Source organism: Passer domesticus, chromosome 17 (assembly GCF_036417665.1).
Source record: "Passer domesticus isolate bPasDom1 chromosome 17, bPasDom1.hap1, whole genome shotgun sequence".
Taxonomy (NCBI): domain Eukaryota; kingdom Metazoa; phylum Chordata; class Aves; order Passeriformes; family Passeridae; genus Passer; species Passer domesticus.
The window spans coordinates 5,717,116-5,732,936 of record NC_087490.1 but is presented as its reverse complement, the minus strand read 5'-3'; the positions used below and the strand labels follow the sequence as shown (position 1 = coordinate 5,732,936).

Below are 15,821 nucleotides of genomic sequence, written 5' to 3'. Positions count from 1 at the left end.
TGTGGTCTGGGACAGGGTGTGGGAGGGTGCAAGTAGGAAAGGGAATAAGACATATTTGGTGGGGAATTCCCTATGGATGTGTCAGATCAGGATTTAAAGTCTTTCAGTGGATTACAAAGGTTTCTTGTACAGAAATTGATGCCCAAATTATTCTGCATTATGACTTCTATTATTTTTATCAGCTTATTTCCCCTCCTTCCACAAGGTCAGTTAACAAGCAGTGGTTGCCTTTCTCACTCCAGGGAGATTGCTTGTCTTTCCACCACACCCCATCTCCTAAGGAATTGTTCCATGTTATGAGCCACTGTAGAATGCAATGACATTTTTACACATGTTGATGTTGGCAGCAAGGTATATGATTGCAGGGCACAGATCTTCTAGACAGGCTATTGACAAGGGAGAAGAACAACCACAAATAGAATAACAACAAAAAGGCTAATTCTGCTACTGAGCTTCCCTGCAAAGGGCAGGGCTGGACCCAGGACTAACTCTGAACTTGGTGACATCATCAGATGTGAAAAGCCACAAAAGATGGTGCATCTTACCTTCTGAGACAGTCCAAGGGTCAGAAAACCACAAGGTTAAATTAATTTCTCTTGCTTTTTAAAAGTTAGAAACTAGAGTGGGGGACATGAAGAGAAACCTCTTCCTGCAGGCAAGCTCTCTGCTGCATATGAACTCCCACTGTTTAGGGAGCCACAGAAGCTGAGGACAGAGGGACTTTCTGGTCTGTCCATCTGCTTGCCCCAAGGCAGGTCAGCTCAGTCTGCCATCCTGGACTGAAATTTTTATATTGTGTCTTAAATATTTCCTTCATAGACCCCACAGCTATCTTTGCATTTTATTCCTGGGTTTCATTAGATTTACTGTTATAAAGGTTTTGGTTTTTTTGGGTTTTTTTTTGTTTTTTTTTCCCCAAAGCCTTGTTGTAGTTAAAAATATCAAAATTTTGTCCTACATGCCCTGGACATGGAGAACAAATTATACCCATTCTCCTTGTATTATCTATGTTGTCTCTCCAGCCCTTCACTACTCCATGATGTTATTACATTTCTCCTTAGTTCTTCTTGTTTAAGAGCCTCGGGCTCTTTCAGTTCTCCCCTTCTAAACCTCCTAGATGCTCTTCTCATATCTTCAGGTAAATGCCAAGCTTGCTATATGAGGCAGAATGGCACAGCCCCATACTTTGGAGCAGGGGCTGAAGTGTAGCTACATGCAAAATTGTCTGAAATAACTCAGGCAGCTTAAAAATTTCTTCTCTCCAGAGACTTTGCTGCAGTACTACAGTTCACTCCTCTCCCCAGAAGAGATTATCAATTACTCTGTAGGCTATGTTTCACATGGCCTGGAAAAAACCCCAAAATATGGAAAGCTGCTTTCAACTATGGCATTTGCAGGGATCTGTGAGAATTTCCAAAGCTAGTTTCACCTCCCAAGTCAGCTTATCCCAACTACCCTCTGACATGTATTTTGCAAGTTTGCTTAAAGGATCACAGAATTGCTGAGACTGGAGGGAGCTCTGAAGATAATTTAGTCCACCCCCCTTGCTCATGACTGGTTCAACTAGAGCGTGTTCAGAACAGTCCAGCTGGACTTTGGATTCTCTCTGAGGATGGAGACTCCACAGCCTCTCTGGCAACCAGTTCCTATATTCAAACATCCTTATAGTAGAAATCACTAAGAGTCTGTCTCTGTCCTCTTTATTCCTCCCATCAACTATTTATACACATCAGCTAGTCATACCCAACTCCAAAAACCTTTTTGTCTTTTATCTCCTCCCCATGTCTTTTTCCCATTAATGCCTCTGCTGATCAGCAAAGCAGATTCCAGTTTTAGAGAGCTGCAAGGGAAACACACAGCAAACAACCACTCAGGTGTGTCCAAGTATTTGCTCCAGTTCTGATCATATCTACATGACCAAACCTTGTTGTACTTCCCAGGAACAAAGAAGCAAGGATGCAGGCAGCATCAATCAAAGGCACCATCAGAAAAGAGGGATGAAGAATTGCTCTACTCCTTTTCTGTATCACAATCTTGACATCCATTTAAAAAGACACCCCCTCCCCCCAGCATTTCTAGAAGCCTGCAGGATGATAAATACACAAAAGCCCATGTGTAAGGAATCTTGTGATGCCTGTCTGAATCTGCAGGTGGTTTGAGAAGTGTGACTAGCTGACATCTCAACAGAAGATAACTAAGAACCACAGTTCTGGATAGGGTGGGAAAGGGTAAGAGGGCAGTAGCCCAGCATCCTTCCCAAAATACTGTATTTCTTACCCAGCCTCCAAACTGCTATGCCAGTTTTTCCAGGGAAGGACTATGGTATGGACAAGATGGGAAAAAAAACCTCTGCCCCTCCCTCCACTCTCAGTTCTGTGCCAAGAGTCCAAAAATTGCACTAATTTGACCTTGCCAGACTTTTCAAGAGAACAATTACACGGTCTCTGCCATTATGCCTTTCCATTTAAATCTGCAGCCCTTCAGAGCTGTAGGCACTTGCCTGGCTTACACTGCTCACATCAGCATGATACGAATGAGCTACAGGCAAAGCAGGGCTGGGACACTCATCCTTTGCAAGGGTTGTTGGGGAGCAGAAGATAATCACAAACCTCTCTCTCCCCACAAGGTGAAAAGCTTTACAAACCATGGACACTCTGGACTTCCCCCTTGTCTAAAGCCTCATTTTTCCCTGGAATATTTATCTTTCCTACATTTCCCCTCAGTAATAATCTAATCAAGTAGAATTCTTCTGGTATTAATCAGATGAGCAGGGGAGCACTTTGTGGTTAATATTATCAATTGAGGATGTCAGGAAGGCTTTGACAGGATTACCCTTGGAATTTGCCATTTATTAACTAGGCCATTAGCTAAAATGGCATGGCTGGGGTGGGGCTGGTTTTGCTTTGCACAAGGGAGATGTCCTGGTTGAGGGTGGGGAAGCTGAGGGTGGTGGAGTTCTGTCTCCATCTGATTCAGAGATCTCAAACAGCTGCCCTGGCAGCCCTGAGATATCTTTCTTCATCTGTGCACCTCTCTTTGATTTCATAATCTCTTCCCATTATTGGGAAACCATCACAAATCAAGCTGGAGACTGAGCTAGGAGAGCTTGCACCACCACGTGTAGGCTTGTGGTCCTGACCTGGGAGGATGGGAATGAAACCCCTCTGTTACAGGCTGAGAAATGCTCCAGAGAGAAATGCCAGAGAGAAATGCTCCAAGCCCCTAGCCCAGGGCACCAGGAAGAAGCTAGGTTTAGAAACAGAGGCATATTAGACTTGCAGAAACAGCTGGGATACAAAGTAGGCACATGCAAAAAGTTCAGGCAAGTGAGGAAAACAAACTGAAGAATTTGTTAAAAAATTTGGTTTCTCTCCTTGAAGTTTAGCCCTGCTCTTTGCCCAAAACAGACAGATGGATACCCGTGGTCAGGTAATGGAAGAATACAGGCAAACACTAAAGAGGAAGCAATTTTTAAAATATAGCTGCAACATTCTTTCCTCCAAGCAGGCTTCTATCCCAGATGCCAGAGGTTCTAGGCAACATTTGCTGTATGCTCCAGACAACTTCTCATGGGCTATTGCTAGAGGGAGCTTTCACAAACCTCAGTCTCAAAGATCACTGCACCAGAACAGAGACAGAGGCACTCAGCACTAGAAGTCACTGGGCCATGATGCAGAGTGAAGAAAACTCCCCTAATAGATCATAGGGTACGTCTTTATTCATTCCTCATTCAGGCAGGAGCAGGGAAATAAAATAAGACCTCTATTCAGGGCTCCTGTTTTTGGTAGTATACCTCAGGAAAGACAGCAGGGACGCCCTCTGACTGCTGTCCCACATGATGCCATAAAAGGGGTCTCTAATTCTCAGGGGCAATTGGAACACAAAGCTCCAGAGCAGAGATTCTGGGAAGAGGACAATGGTTGCTTCTCTGGACAGACACGAGTCAGCCCCTGAGAAGTGTGAGTGTAGCCCAGACAGGGGCCAGCTTTGAAAGCTGCCTCTAAATACCATCTCCTGCTGCCCTTTCTAGAGACAAAACCTGTGGCTAAATGGAAGCAGCCCAGTGGTGTGGCCCAGCAGGGCAATTTTTAGATTCTTATAAACCCTAGAATCACAAAAGCATTGATTTAGAGCTGGCAGCAGCTGTGGGAGCTTGTGCACTGTAGTACCTGTCACTGCATCCAGACACCCCACAGCATTTGTTTGTCATGACTCAGTGGAGCAACTGGACCCAGCAAGGAGCAGAACTGGACCCCCACAGAGCATTTACACATTGTTATTTTGGACAGAGCTTTGAATACAGAAAGGCAAAAACCAGCATGCGTTTCTAAATTCTGTCCTTCCTGGTCAGCTAAAGAAAGAATTAGCACTAGAATCCAAATTGCTTCAGGAACAAAAGCACATCCAATCTATGCAGCCACCTCTGCTTTGATGCATACAGAGAATATATTGATGTAATTTCATCCACTCCCCCTTGAAATGTGGCAATTATGCAAAGAAAGGCCAGAAAAAAGAGGGTCTTGAAATCTCTGTACAATTTGTAATTTATAAATTTCCTAGATCACAAACCAGGATCTTGAGTTATCCCTTTACCATTCATTCAGCACAAATAGAATTAACTGAAAATTTAACAGCTACTCCATAACTTCTCACATTGCCTGTGGAAAAACCTATCAACTTATGTCTCAAAGTGCAGGTGTAAAATTCCTACTCCTCAATTTGTTCCAGCAACTGCTCTGAGGACACATCCCAGAAAAAGTATTTCTTCACCAGGTACTTTGCAAAAGTATGGCTCTGAACCCAAATTCCCTACACCAAAGTAATCTTCTTCACCTTACACAGATCACTTAGTCTTCATTTAGAAAGAAGGTTATAGGTTCTCCTTGAGGCAGTTTGCTCCAAAAAGGTCCACCCAAAAGATAAATGAAAAGCCAAAAAAATGTCAACAAAAAATAGAGACTGAACCTAGCAAAACTGCTGCTGATATTCAGGAGCAGAAACCACATGCCTCTTGCCTGAACAATTTCCAAACCATAAATGATGTTTAATGTGGAAAAAGTCATAAATGTACAAAAGTTACTTCTAAAACCAAAAACACAGAATTTCTTACTTATGGCTTTGATGAATGAAGTGTTTTGTATTCTGGCGTCATGCTTGGCACTCTAAAGAACTTTTCTGCTAGCTGGAAATTAATGGCACTGCATGTTGGCATGTCCACTGGCTCTGCAGCAGACTGGAGAGTGCCCTTCAGGATCCCAACACAGGCTGTCTCTGTTGACTGCTCGGCAAGGTGGAACATGTTCTCCTTGCACCACTCGTATATCACAAAAAAGGGTTAAATAATACTAAAAAGACTTTAAATGGTTCTGTGCATTATGTTCTTTTGTGCTGTTGGCTCCTACCTGTCTTTCAGCTACTGTCCAATTCAGGAAGAAACAATGTGTGAATAAATCACGCACAAACCAGAAGCGGCTCACACAAAGCAAAGCAGATTAAGGTATTTCAAAGGACACAGGAATTAAGGAAACAGTGCTTTAGTCTCCTGTCTGGTACTGTTGATTTGCAGACATTTCCAAGTGTGTTCCAAAACTATATTTAAAATTAAGCTTTTAAAGTAAACAGTTTCCACCGGGTGCCAAGATTGCTTTAATGCCAGAACAGAAAGCTCTGTCTGACACATGCATAATTTTCCAAGCCGGAAATGTAACAAAGCATTTAATACAACAGACATCATTTGATAGTCTCAACTTAGACTCCCACTTGGCAGTGGCAGTAACCAGTCTTCCATCAAGTGCATCCAAAAATGATGCTTGCCTGACTTGTTATCATGCAAAACATTAATGGGAGTATCTTCCTCTTTTGAAGTCCCTTGGAAATGGAAACACAGGCTGAAACTGCCTGGTACACAACATGCAGAGCATCTGAGAACCCTTCCCAGGTGGAAGCAGACAGAAAAACACAGGGAAGCAGCCTTTTCTGTACTGTGAGTCACATCATGTACACACAGGGGATCCCTGTGGGGGCCATGGGGAGCACAAGGAAGCAGAACCAGTAACTATTTTATGGAAGAGCCACGCTGGAAGAAGTTGGCAAGCCTGTAGCTGCCCGGTCAGCTCTCTGAATGGTCAGCACACACTGTTCTGAGAGCCATCTGCTTTCTTTTTTCCCCTACCACTGGTCACTTTTTGCATTATGCAATCCCAAACTTTAATACAAGGATCTTTTTATCTTCCTGGATCAGGTGACTTCTTCACCTAGTATGAAAGAGAGCTATTTTAACTCCTTCACTTCCAAAAACACAGATATTTTTGGTTATAAACACATGTATGACACCAGATCCTCAGGATAAACAACACTTGATTCATAGTTTTCCTAGGCTTAAGTGGTCTGTTGGAAGAAAATCATGGCTGAAAGAATGTGAAAATATATGAAAAAAAAGGGCAAACAAACAACCAAACAAATCACAGTATGATTTGTTTAATGACACTTGGTGATGATCTGTAGCCTTGCCCCTACACAGAGAAAAGGCACAGTACCTACCAATGGATCTTTGTGAGCAGGTCCCAGTAGCTGTTTTCATAATTTCTAACAACCAGTGACTCAGTTTTCCTTTTCTCCTCCTGCACCTCACTGAGTGAATTAAACAGGCTGTCAGTGGCTCAAGGCCAAGTCCAGCCCTCTCTCTCTGACAGCACACTTCAATTTTGCTGTTCCAGCACTTCTTGTGGGACAGGTGCCCAGTAAGTGCTTTAGAAACCAGTGTTTACTATTCACGAGAGGAAGAATTTCAGGAAAAATACTACAGTAACATCCATGACAGGAGTTTTTTACAACCCTCTTGTTAAAGTCATGTGCTTTTGGTATGGCAGCCCTCTGAAATGCATCTCTTTGGGGGTCCAACCCATTCTAGGGTTGCAATTTTCTGTGTGCCTAGAGTGAACATTCCCTCAGGTCTGGTAGCATCCAGATCTGTGGCAATGTTCTCCCTGGGAAGCAGTGACTAACGTGCTCCTTAAAAACAAATCATTAGTTCTAAAGTATGTCAGAGGAAATATATTCCTGAACTTGCCCACTGTAGCATACCTGATCTTTCCTCAAGGCTGCAACTGAAAAGACCCAAATCCTTTGTGTCTCAGCAGACTCTTAATTCCTGAACAGGCAACAAAATTGAGCGTCCCCCTAACAGCTCATTAAGTTCTCTCTCTCTTTTTTGCTGTCAGTATATTTTGCTATTTAACTTCTAACAAGTTTTTTTTTTTCAACAGAAGCAACTTCTACATCACCTTAGAGCTGGTGCAGCTGATCCGTGTCTGGAGACACAGTGACATGTCATGTCCCAGATGCAGAGGGAGTTAGCTTGAGTTCCACAGAACTGATGAGACATATTTCAGCATTTTCAGTTTTGTTTTACTTTCTTGCTCGTTATTGAATGCTGCTCCTCCTTCTTATCCATTTGCAATGTGCCTGTGTCTTTAGTGCTTCTGTATAGCCCTGAGCAATCCAGATGTTGCTCCCATGCTCTAACCTGATGCTTGCTGGAAATTCTCTTTTGTGGTTTTCCTGTGCTTTTCCCAAAAGACTGAGGCACTTTTTCCTCTTTGCTTTTTCTCAGCTATCATATCTGTTTTCCCTCACACATTTTAAAAATTTGCCACCAAAACAGTCCAGCGTGCAACACAGCAACAATCTTTGAGCAGTCATTCCTGGAGCTGCTATGGAAACAGAAGATTTGCTGGAAAAGTTTTCTGGCAACTCATGGCTCCTCACCTGCAGCCTGGGGCACACCACCTGAAGCTGCTATCATAATGCCTGGTCTCCTATCTCATTAGGGTAGAAGGTAAATTGCAATTCTTTATTCCTCAGCACAGATCACAGAAGTATCCTAAATAAATTCCCCTCCCTTTTTTTTATATATGATAATTTTATTTGGAGACTGCTTCCAAACTTGGTTCAAGAAATGCTTTGGAATGAAGAATACAGTAGTTTACATTATTCAAATAGATAAAGATCCTCACCACTGTAATGCTGCACCCCCGTTCTTTAAAAGCTGCTGTTAACCACTGAATGTTAACACTCTTTTTTGCCCTAGTTGGACAACTCCATGATCAAAACTACACTCATTAAACATGTATCGAGAGACCACAAAAAGACATCCCTTATTTTCAGTAAATTAAACATGCTGTTAAACGGAGTGCTGAGATTGAGTCTGAGTTATCAAATGCAGAAGCCCCCAGCTCCAAACACATAGATCAAGGGACAAAAACTATTGGCAGAGCTTTGAGTCAATGGAAACACTGGCATTATTTCTACCAGCACTGGTGAGAGCACAGGCAGGTTATAATACAATAGACATTCCTGAACCCCAAATTTCTCCAAAAAGGAAATGGTCCTTGGACCAGGCCTGAAGCTTTCCAGTGAAGAGCCACAAAAGTTTGTCCTGCTGCCACACAGACTTTGTTTGGTGACTAAGTATGCCTGAGTATCTTGTTAACATGCCCTACAATCTTGAAAGCTGACCCTTTGCAATAAGAAGTGTGACAAAGAAACAAGCTCTTGAATGGGGAAAAAAGGCTCCATGCCCCAAGCACTGTAACCCGAATAAGGGGCTTTCTGAAGGAACAAAGCTGCTTGTACACAGGTGCCTGCTCCTTGAGTCAGCGGGTAAAGCACAAGCCAGCAACGCTGTTGGGAATTGGGCAGCACAGGAGTTTGAAGCAGAGGCTGGTCTGCTTTGTCTCTCGATGTCACAACAGTTCCTGAAAATTTCAGAGTTCCAGGAGAGCTGCCCGACTTCCTCTGAGCCGCTGCCTCCAAGCTGCATTCGCAACACTGGCGGCCTGTGTATTTCAGGAATGCAGAAAACTGGCACAGTGAGGTCTATGATTCAGCCAAGATGATGTGTTGGGACATGACTGAAGTTAATTAAAAGGAGCTTAAGACAGACAGACAAAAAAAAGAGTTTGCAAGACTTCTTAAAGAGCCAATTAATTATTATTTGTGGCTGCACACGCCAGCTGGGCCACAACATGGAATCTCCCCAGCCCTTACCACTCACCTCAGAGTCTTTATACAATGCCAAAGAAAACCCATATGCAGGTCAGCCTTTGGGAGCTCGGGGACTTTACATTCAGCAGAACAGTCTTGTTTACACCCACAGACATATGCTTGGACTAAATAGTGGACACAGAGTGAGAAATGAATGATATCTTGGTTGACCCGTAAAAAAGCACGGCCTAGAGTAGGATGACCCAGTGACAATTGTCTTTGTAAATATGAACTGGAAATGGAAGGACTGGCTCCACCTGGAGTTAGGGTGGGGGAAGAGAGAATAAATGTGAATAATTTTAGCCCCTCTACTGCATGATAGTGATTATTTTCACTGCTGCACAAGGCACCCACACTTAAAGGAGCATAATTTCCCTGAACACACTTCCAGACTAGTTTCCTATAAGAAATTTATTGCCTCATTAGCAATTCCCTAAGACTCTAAATTCCTTTAAATTCCCAAAGACTAAATTCCAAGTCCCAAGTCTATGGACCTAAACCCTTCATTACTTCCCTGAGGACAGCTAATCAACGTTCGCATGTGTGAGCAAGCTCGTTGCTTTCAGTTCTGTGTGCATTGAGCCAGCACTGTCCCAGAGGCACAGGTGAGCAAAGCCAGGAGCGGGCCCTGCCCAGCCTTGGGCCCTCAGAGCCACATCACGGCACAAAGAATAGTCAGAGCTCCCACGGACTGAGCAGGCTGCCCGACGAACGCTCACCAAAACCTGCACTTCCCCCGCTCTAGAGGACAGCCCGCGCTGAGGTCTGTCAGCAGCTGATGTGTATGTTTAAGAGGAGATTTCAAGCTGAGGGTGATTGCAGTTTGCAAGGCTGCCGAGTGCGTGTGACTGGCACGGCCGGGCTGCTCCCGCGCAGGGCCAGGAGCCTCCCAGCGCTGCGGGCCCCACACCTGCTCGCACAGCCCTACCTGCACGTAGACCTTGGCAGCCCCTGTGGCATTTGCTGGAGTGGGGGTGGGAAGACCACGGTGTCATTTACTCACAGGTTGAGCAAACCAGGTGCAATCAGTTTGGGTTTGGCTGAAGAATCCTCCACCCTGCTCGAGTTATTTAACCCCTGCAGTGCCAAACCTTTAAGCATGCCCAGGGCAATGACAGCATTAGTCTGCAGAGGAGGCATCTGTAGATCAGTCATCATTCTCATATTGCCAAAGGCAACACAGGAGGGATGGGTCATATTAAGAGAAAGATAGCCAGCCCTCCAGATACTGTACTCTTAAAATTATTTTAATCAAAGCAATAAATATACACAGTAAATATAAATCCAGCTGTCATCTGAAAATTGTTTCATTGTCCTGTCACCTGGCCTTGGACAAGCTAAAATGATGCATGATAACCCTCTGAAGAGCACGGCATAGGGATCAATATGTTGCAGATGCAATGGGCAAGAAGGTGGCAAACAGCCAGACAAGCCAAGCCTTCAGGACAGGGAAGCGATGCAGCACTGCCAGTGCAGTCCTGGGACACAGCTGCACGTTCAGTCCAGTCTGTCCCACGGTAGATAGACAGGAGCCCTGGGATCCAGGGTGTGAAAATTGCTCCCTGGAAGAGCCACCTTTTACCTTCACACCCAGTGAGCTCTCTGGTTTGTGGGGTATACATCTTGCAGCTCTCCAATGCAGAAGATTTGAGTATGCAGTTTGTAGGGGGTGGACAGTTACCAGACCCTGACATCAGGGGTTCACTCCCAGTCTGTTATGTTCCTCAAAATTAATACTGTAATAACAAAGCCTTAATTTCCCTATGGGAAATTGCTGAGTGCAGATCATTCAGTCTGTGGGGGACATGTCTGCAGAAAGGCCTGGAGGAGCAGATTTTGTTTCCAGTTGTTCTTCTAAACCTTTCACAAAGGGTTGAAGAAACAGGGGAGGGACTTGGGGGGAAGTCCCGATTAAAGTAGCTTAACACCTTGCTGGATCCTTGCCGAATGCAGTTTCAAATTAACAACTCCAAACTAGCAGGAAAAATGCTTCTCTCGACCCCCGGAGGGTCAGTGCAACACCGGCACAAGGCAGAGCTCAGATCTGACACAAAAAGACTGGTTTGCTCACCTCTCTCCGGGGCTGAAGCCCGGAGAAAGGGGCACTGCTTCCAGAAAGGGACAAAGACAGCCAACCCCACAACAAAGGACACTTTTCAGCAGCACATAAAAGGAGGATCTGGCTCTGCCCCTCCGGCCAGACCCCACCCCTCGCAGCGTGGAGGCCTTGCCCCAGCCAAATCTAATCAAATCTGACACACAAGACAACACGGACGGACACTTGCCTTAGGCAGCCCCCTGCTCTGCTCCTCACCCTCAGACCTCCCCCCGTCGCACAGGGCGCTTCCTTGCTTGAAGAGCTGAGGCCAGCCCGCGGCCCCATCCCGGCCGGCCATGGCCCCTCCGGCCGGGCGGGCACCACCCACAGCCCCCAGAGGGTGAGGTGAGCGCCCTGCCCCACGGGCCTGGACCTTCGCTGTGCTGATGGAGAGGCTCTGCTCGTGTGTGGGGAAAGGCAGCCCCCGGCCCTGCTGCAGTGGGGCACGAGCATTGCCTGCTTGCAGCCACAACTGACGTTCACTTTTCTTTAGAGCCTCCATAACTGCCCCATGTACCTGGAGGAGTCTTTGCCCCCCCAGCCCTTATAGTTAAAAGCGCAGCTTAGTGTTGATTAAAGTACACAGGAACTGGGCCAGATCCTCAATAACACAAGTGTTCCTTCAGATAGGAGAAAAAAAAACCCACAAAGCTTTATAATAATGCATTTAAGCATTGCTGGGACAATCAAGTAACTGCTGAAGGTAGAAAGAGCTCAAAGCAGCCAGACCTGTCTCATAATAGCAGGGAAGGCTGAATATTTCCTAAAATTGTCCCTCCTGCATTACCTACTCCACTCCTCAGGTCAGGACTCTGTACGCTCCAGAGTGGGCGAGAGTGTAGCAGAGAAAGCTGAATAAGCATTGCTTGAAAGGGAGGAGGCAGGAATTCGCCAAAGTGAGGAGGAGGAGGAGAGAGCAGAGGCTGTTTTTAGAAGTACTGGCACCACCTTTGTCTGCAGTGGCCAGGAAACTGGTTGGAAGCCCCATGACTTGAGCAAGACACCCAGACCTGGAAGCCAGAAGAGGAAGGGACTTGGCAGAAATTCCCCCGCAAAGCAAGGAATCATTTATGGCAAGGAATCATTTATGCAGCAGAATATTCAGCTTGGCCTCACTGCAAAGAAACACTGCCAGATACCTGATCGTGCCACCAGTCTATTAGCACTCCACTCCCCTGCTCTAATATAGTCATGAATCTTCTTCATGCACTTCTATCTTCCATTTGATCAGTTTTACACAGCTTCTCTCTAGCCCCTGTCTTCCTTCACTGCCCTGGGGCCATCACAGAGCCATCGGTGTCCCATCCCCCTGGCTCCCAGCTACCCAGCCTCATTCCTTCCACACTTGCCCTTTGGGCACTATTATCCCACCCTCTCCTTTGAGAGTCTCATAGCACATGAAAGGGTGAAAACCACCACTCTGGCGTTCCTAGGGTTAAAGACAAAAAGGCCAAGTATCAAAGAGCCAACTCAGAGAAATTTTGGCACCTGCAGGAAGCTGAGATAACCTGGCTGATGCATTGCTAAACTCACTGCTTCAGTTTATCTTTACCCTTCCTCTCTGAACTAGCTGTGTGTAGCTCACTCCATGGTGCAGCGTGGCATAAAGCCCTGGGTAGCCAGAATGTCTGCAGGACACAGAGCAGATAGGGGAATATTCTATCACTGCATTTATTTTCTTACTTGCTTGCACCACAAAAGGAGAGTGAGAGGCTCAATACTAGGCAGCTGCAGCACCTGACACAGTATCGCAGTGGAATTAAAATGTACCTTTCCACAGTGCAGAAAGGGTTGGTGGTGCCAGCATACACCAAGGGACAAAGTCTGAGAGGTTTACACCCATGCCAGCCAGAACTTCAAAACAAAACAGTGCCACTTCAAATACATACAGACATCTAAAAGCTTCACTGAGCAAGTGATAGTCATGTCCTTGTTTTCTGAACGTGTTTGTCCCCATTCTATTTTAAAAAATGAAGCAGAACAGTTTTAACTGTTAGAGGCTTTTTCAGGGCACAGCCATACACCAAATAATTTCTCTTTGCTATAGTCCATGGAAACAAAAATAATCTTTTGAGAAAGACTAGAAAGTGCATATCTCCCTTCCCAACAAACACAGAAAATATAAATCTACACTTGAGTTGTAGTCTTGTTTTAACATGTCATCTACTAAGACTGTCAATTTCAGTCTAGCTATGAAAATCTGTTGCTGGAGGAATAAAATCCTAGCTGAAAGTCTAGAGCTAAAACATAACTATCCTGCAAACATTTGTTAATGAACAAATTACTGTGTAAAACATACACTAGAATTGACAATTGTATTTTAATTATCCTCTGTGTTGAAAAGAAACATAAAACATCAAAATCCACTTGGTCAGTGCTAAAAATTGAGACAGAAGAAAGTTCACTTTGGAACTTGCCACACTGGGTTTGAAGTTACATAGAACTGGTTCCAGACCTTTTGTCCAATGAATCCTGCTGCAGACAGGACCCTGCATTCTTTCCCTTTTAGAATAAATGCTTGTACAGGGAAGGCCTTGTGCCCACAGCAAAGTGGGTGACAGCAGGTATGGAGGGAAGCACAGAAATGGATTTTTGATCATGGCTAAAGGGCATGACTGATAAGCATAGAAGTACAAAGTTTGTTCTTGGATACTTCAAATTAGAAAAAGTCTATTCCATTGGGTCCGTGCCTAGTTTTTGCAAGTTAGCTGGATCACCATCCTGCCTTTCTTTCCACATATTCATTCAGGCCATGAGTTTAAGGCTCCTGAAAGGCACCAGATATTTGGGGTAGGTAGGGTGTATTTGTTTGTTTGAACTCTCCTTGCAAAAACAACTATAAAAGGAGGGAAGAACATTGGATGGCTTCAGATTTGCTTTCCAGCAGAGTATGACTAAGGCAGGGAGGCAGCCTGGGAAATACACTCAGTCAGGACTCTGGGGTGAGACAAAAACATAGAGAGAAACTTGACAGAAAATAAACAAAATAGATTGAAGTTTCCAGTCATTAGTAGAGTGAAGAAAATGGAGACCAAACAGGTGATTGGGAGGCAGTTTTTGTGGACACAGCCTGGAAGGGAGGAGAGCCAGGAGTTTAATCTCCAGGCATCTCCAGGCACAGTCTATTAATATGGACCCGGCAGACTGACAGACTGAAGTAATAGGTGAGAAAAGCAAGGGCAGGAGAGACAGACCAGAGAATAAAGCTCACTTGGAGGTGAGTGGTCCAAATGCTGTGCTGGACTCTGTTTTGGTTAGTTGCTGTTGTGTAACTGGAGATTTCACATTGGCTTCCTGGAAGTTTATAGTATTCAGGAATCTCCTCCAGGGAACTTGCTGTGCCTGAATGGAAAAGCCCAGTGACCAAGGTGAGCCACAGGCAGTTAGTGGGAGGTAGAACAGAAAAGGTGTGAGGATGAGTATGAGGAAAGTATTTAAGAAATTCATATTGAGTTGTGGGACAGGGAAAATCTGCTGGTTTATGGGACAGGGAAAATCTGAAGAGGAAAGGATAACAGACAAAAGGAAGGTCCTAGGAGAGAACACAAGTTCTTTGAACTGAAATTCTGCTTTACTTTAAAACACACACGTTGCAACAGAGATGCACATACGCACACACAAACAAGTCAAGTATCCACATGAACACAGTTGGTTCTGGATATCCCTTCTTTCTTTAATTGGTCCCAGGTGAGGCATCAACAATCACATCTGGAAATTTTTATACAAATGGCAGGAAAGCCAATGACTCGGGTCACAAATATTTCACGCTCTCTCTTTGCCAGAAACACGGGACAAATGTGGTTTACATCTGCCTCCCTATAAATACACACACACTTGCAAGATTCTCCACTATGGCAAATACTTGTGCAAGTAGAAGCAGAGCTGGTCAGTGTTCCTCCCACCCACCCAAAGGAGATTCGGTCAGAACCGAGAAGCTGGATGCTGGGGTGATGCCTGCAGTCCAGGCTGGTATAAGGATCTAGACATGGCAAAGACATCCTTCCTTACTGGCTGTAGAAGCAAAACACAGAATCAAATTACATGGATGAGCACTTTCAAAAGCTGCTGCAGCCCCTGCCTTCCGGACCCAGACTCTCCATGACACCACAGTGTCAGGCACACCCAGTTTCTGTCTGACATGCAAACTCAGCTTAACTTTCAAAAGATCACCTTTCAAGGAAAAAAGCCACTGGGTCCTCCCTTAATCCCCTACTCTTCCTGCCTCAGGTGCCAGCTACCACCTGAGTTTATCCACACAGAGTCAAGAAGAAACTGTAATAGTTTCTTGTCTGTGATGCACCAATTCAAGCAAAGCACTGCCTGACTTAATTCGTTCTACCCAGTGTGCACTGGTGCTGCAAAATGCTCTACAAATTCATCTCAGCAGTAAGGACCAACCTCTTGGGCATCAGAGGATGAACGGATGAACTCAGATCAGGTTCTAACAGTAGCACTGTTTCCTAGCAGAAACACTGTGTTCAGCAGAATGAGCATAATAATTGCAAGAGATGGACACTATCTGTGTCAACAGTTCTCAGGAATGCAGAGAAGCTGTATTTCTCTTCAGTGCTAGCTAATTCTTAGAAGAACCACAATATCTTTGCTCTTCTCAGATGTCCTGCTGGTGTGGGTGATGCTGTTGGTACTTGGCAGTAGGCACTGGTTTAGGAGAACTGAG

General features: G+C 44.9%; 1 long non-coding RNA gene across 1 annotated transcript in view; it reads right to left on the bottom strand.

The window, feature by feature from the left end:
• The window catches only part of LOC135282515 (uncharacterized), a 214,049-nt gene that overhangs the window by 133,481 nt on the left and 64,747 nt on the right, over positions 1-15,821 (bottom strand). The window lies entirely within an intron of this gene.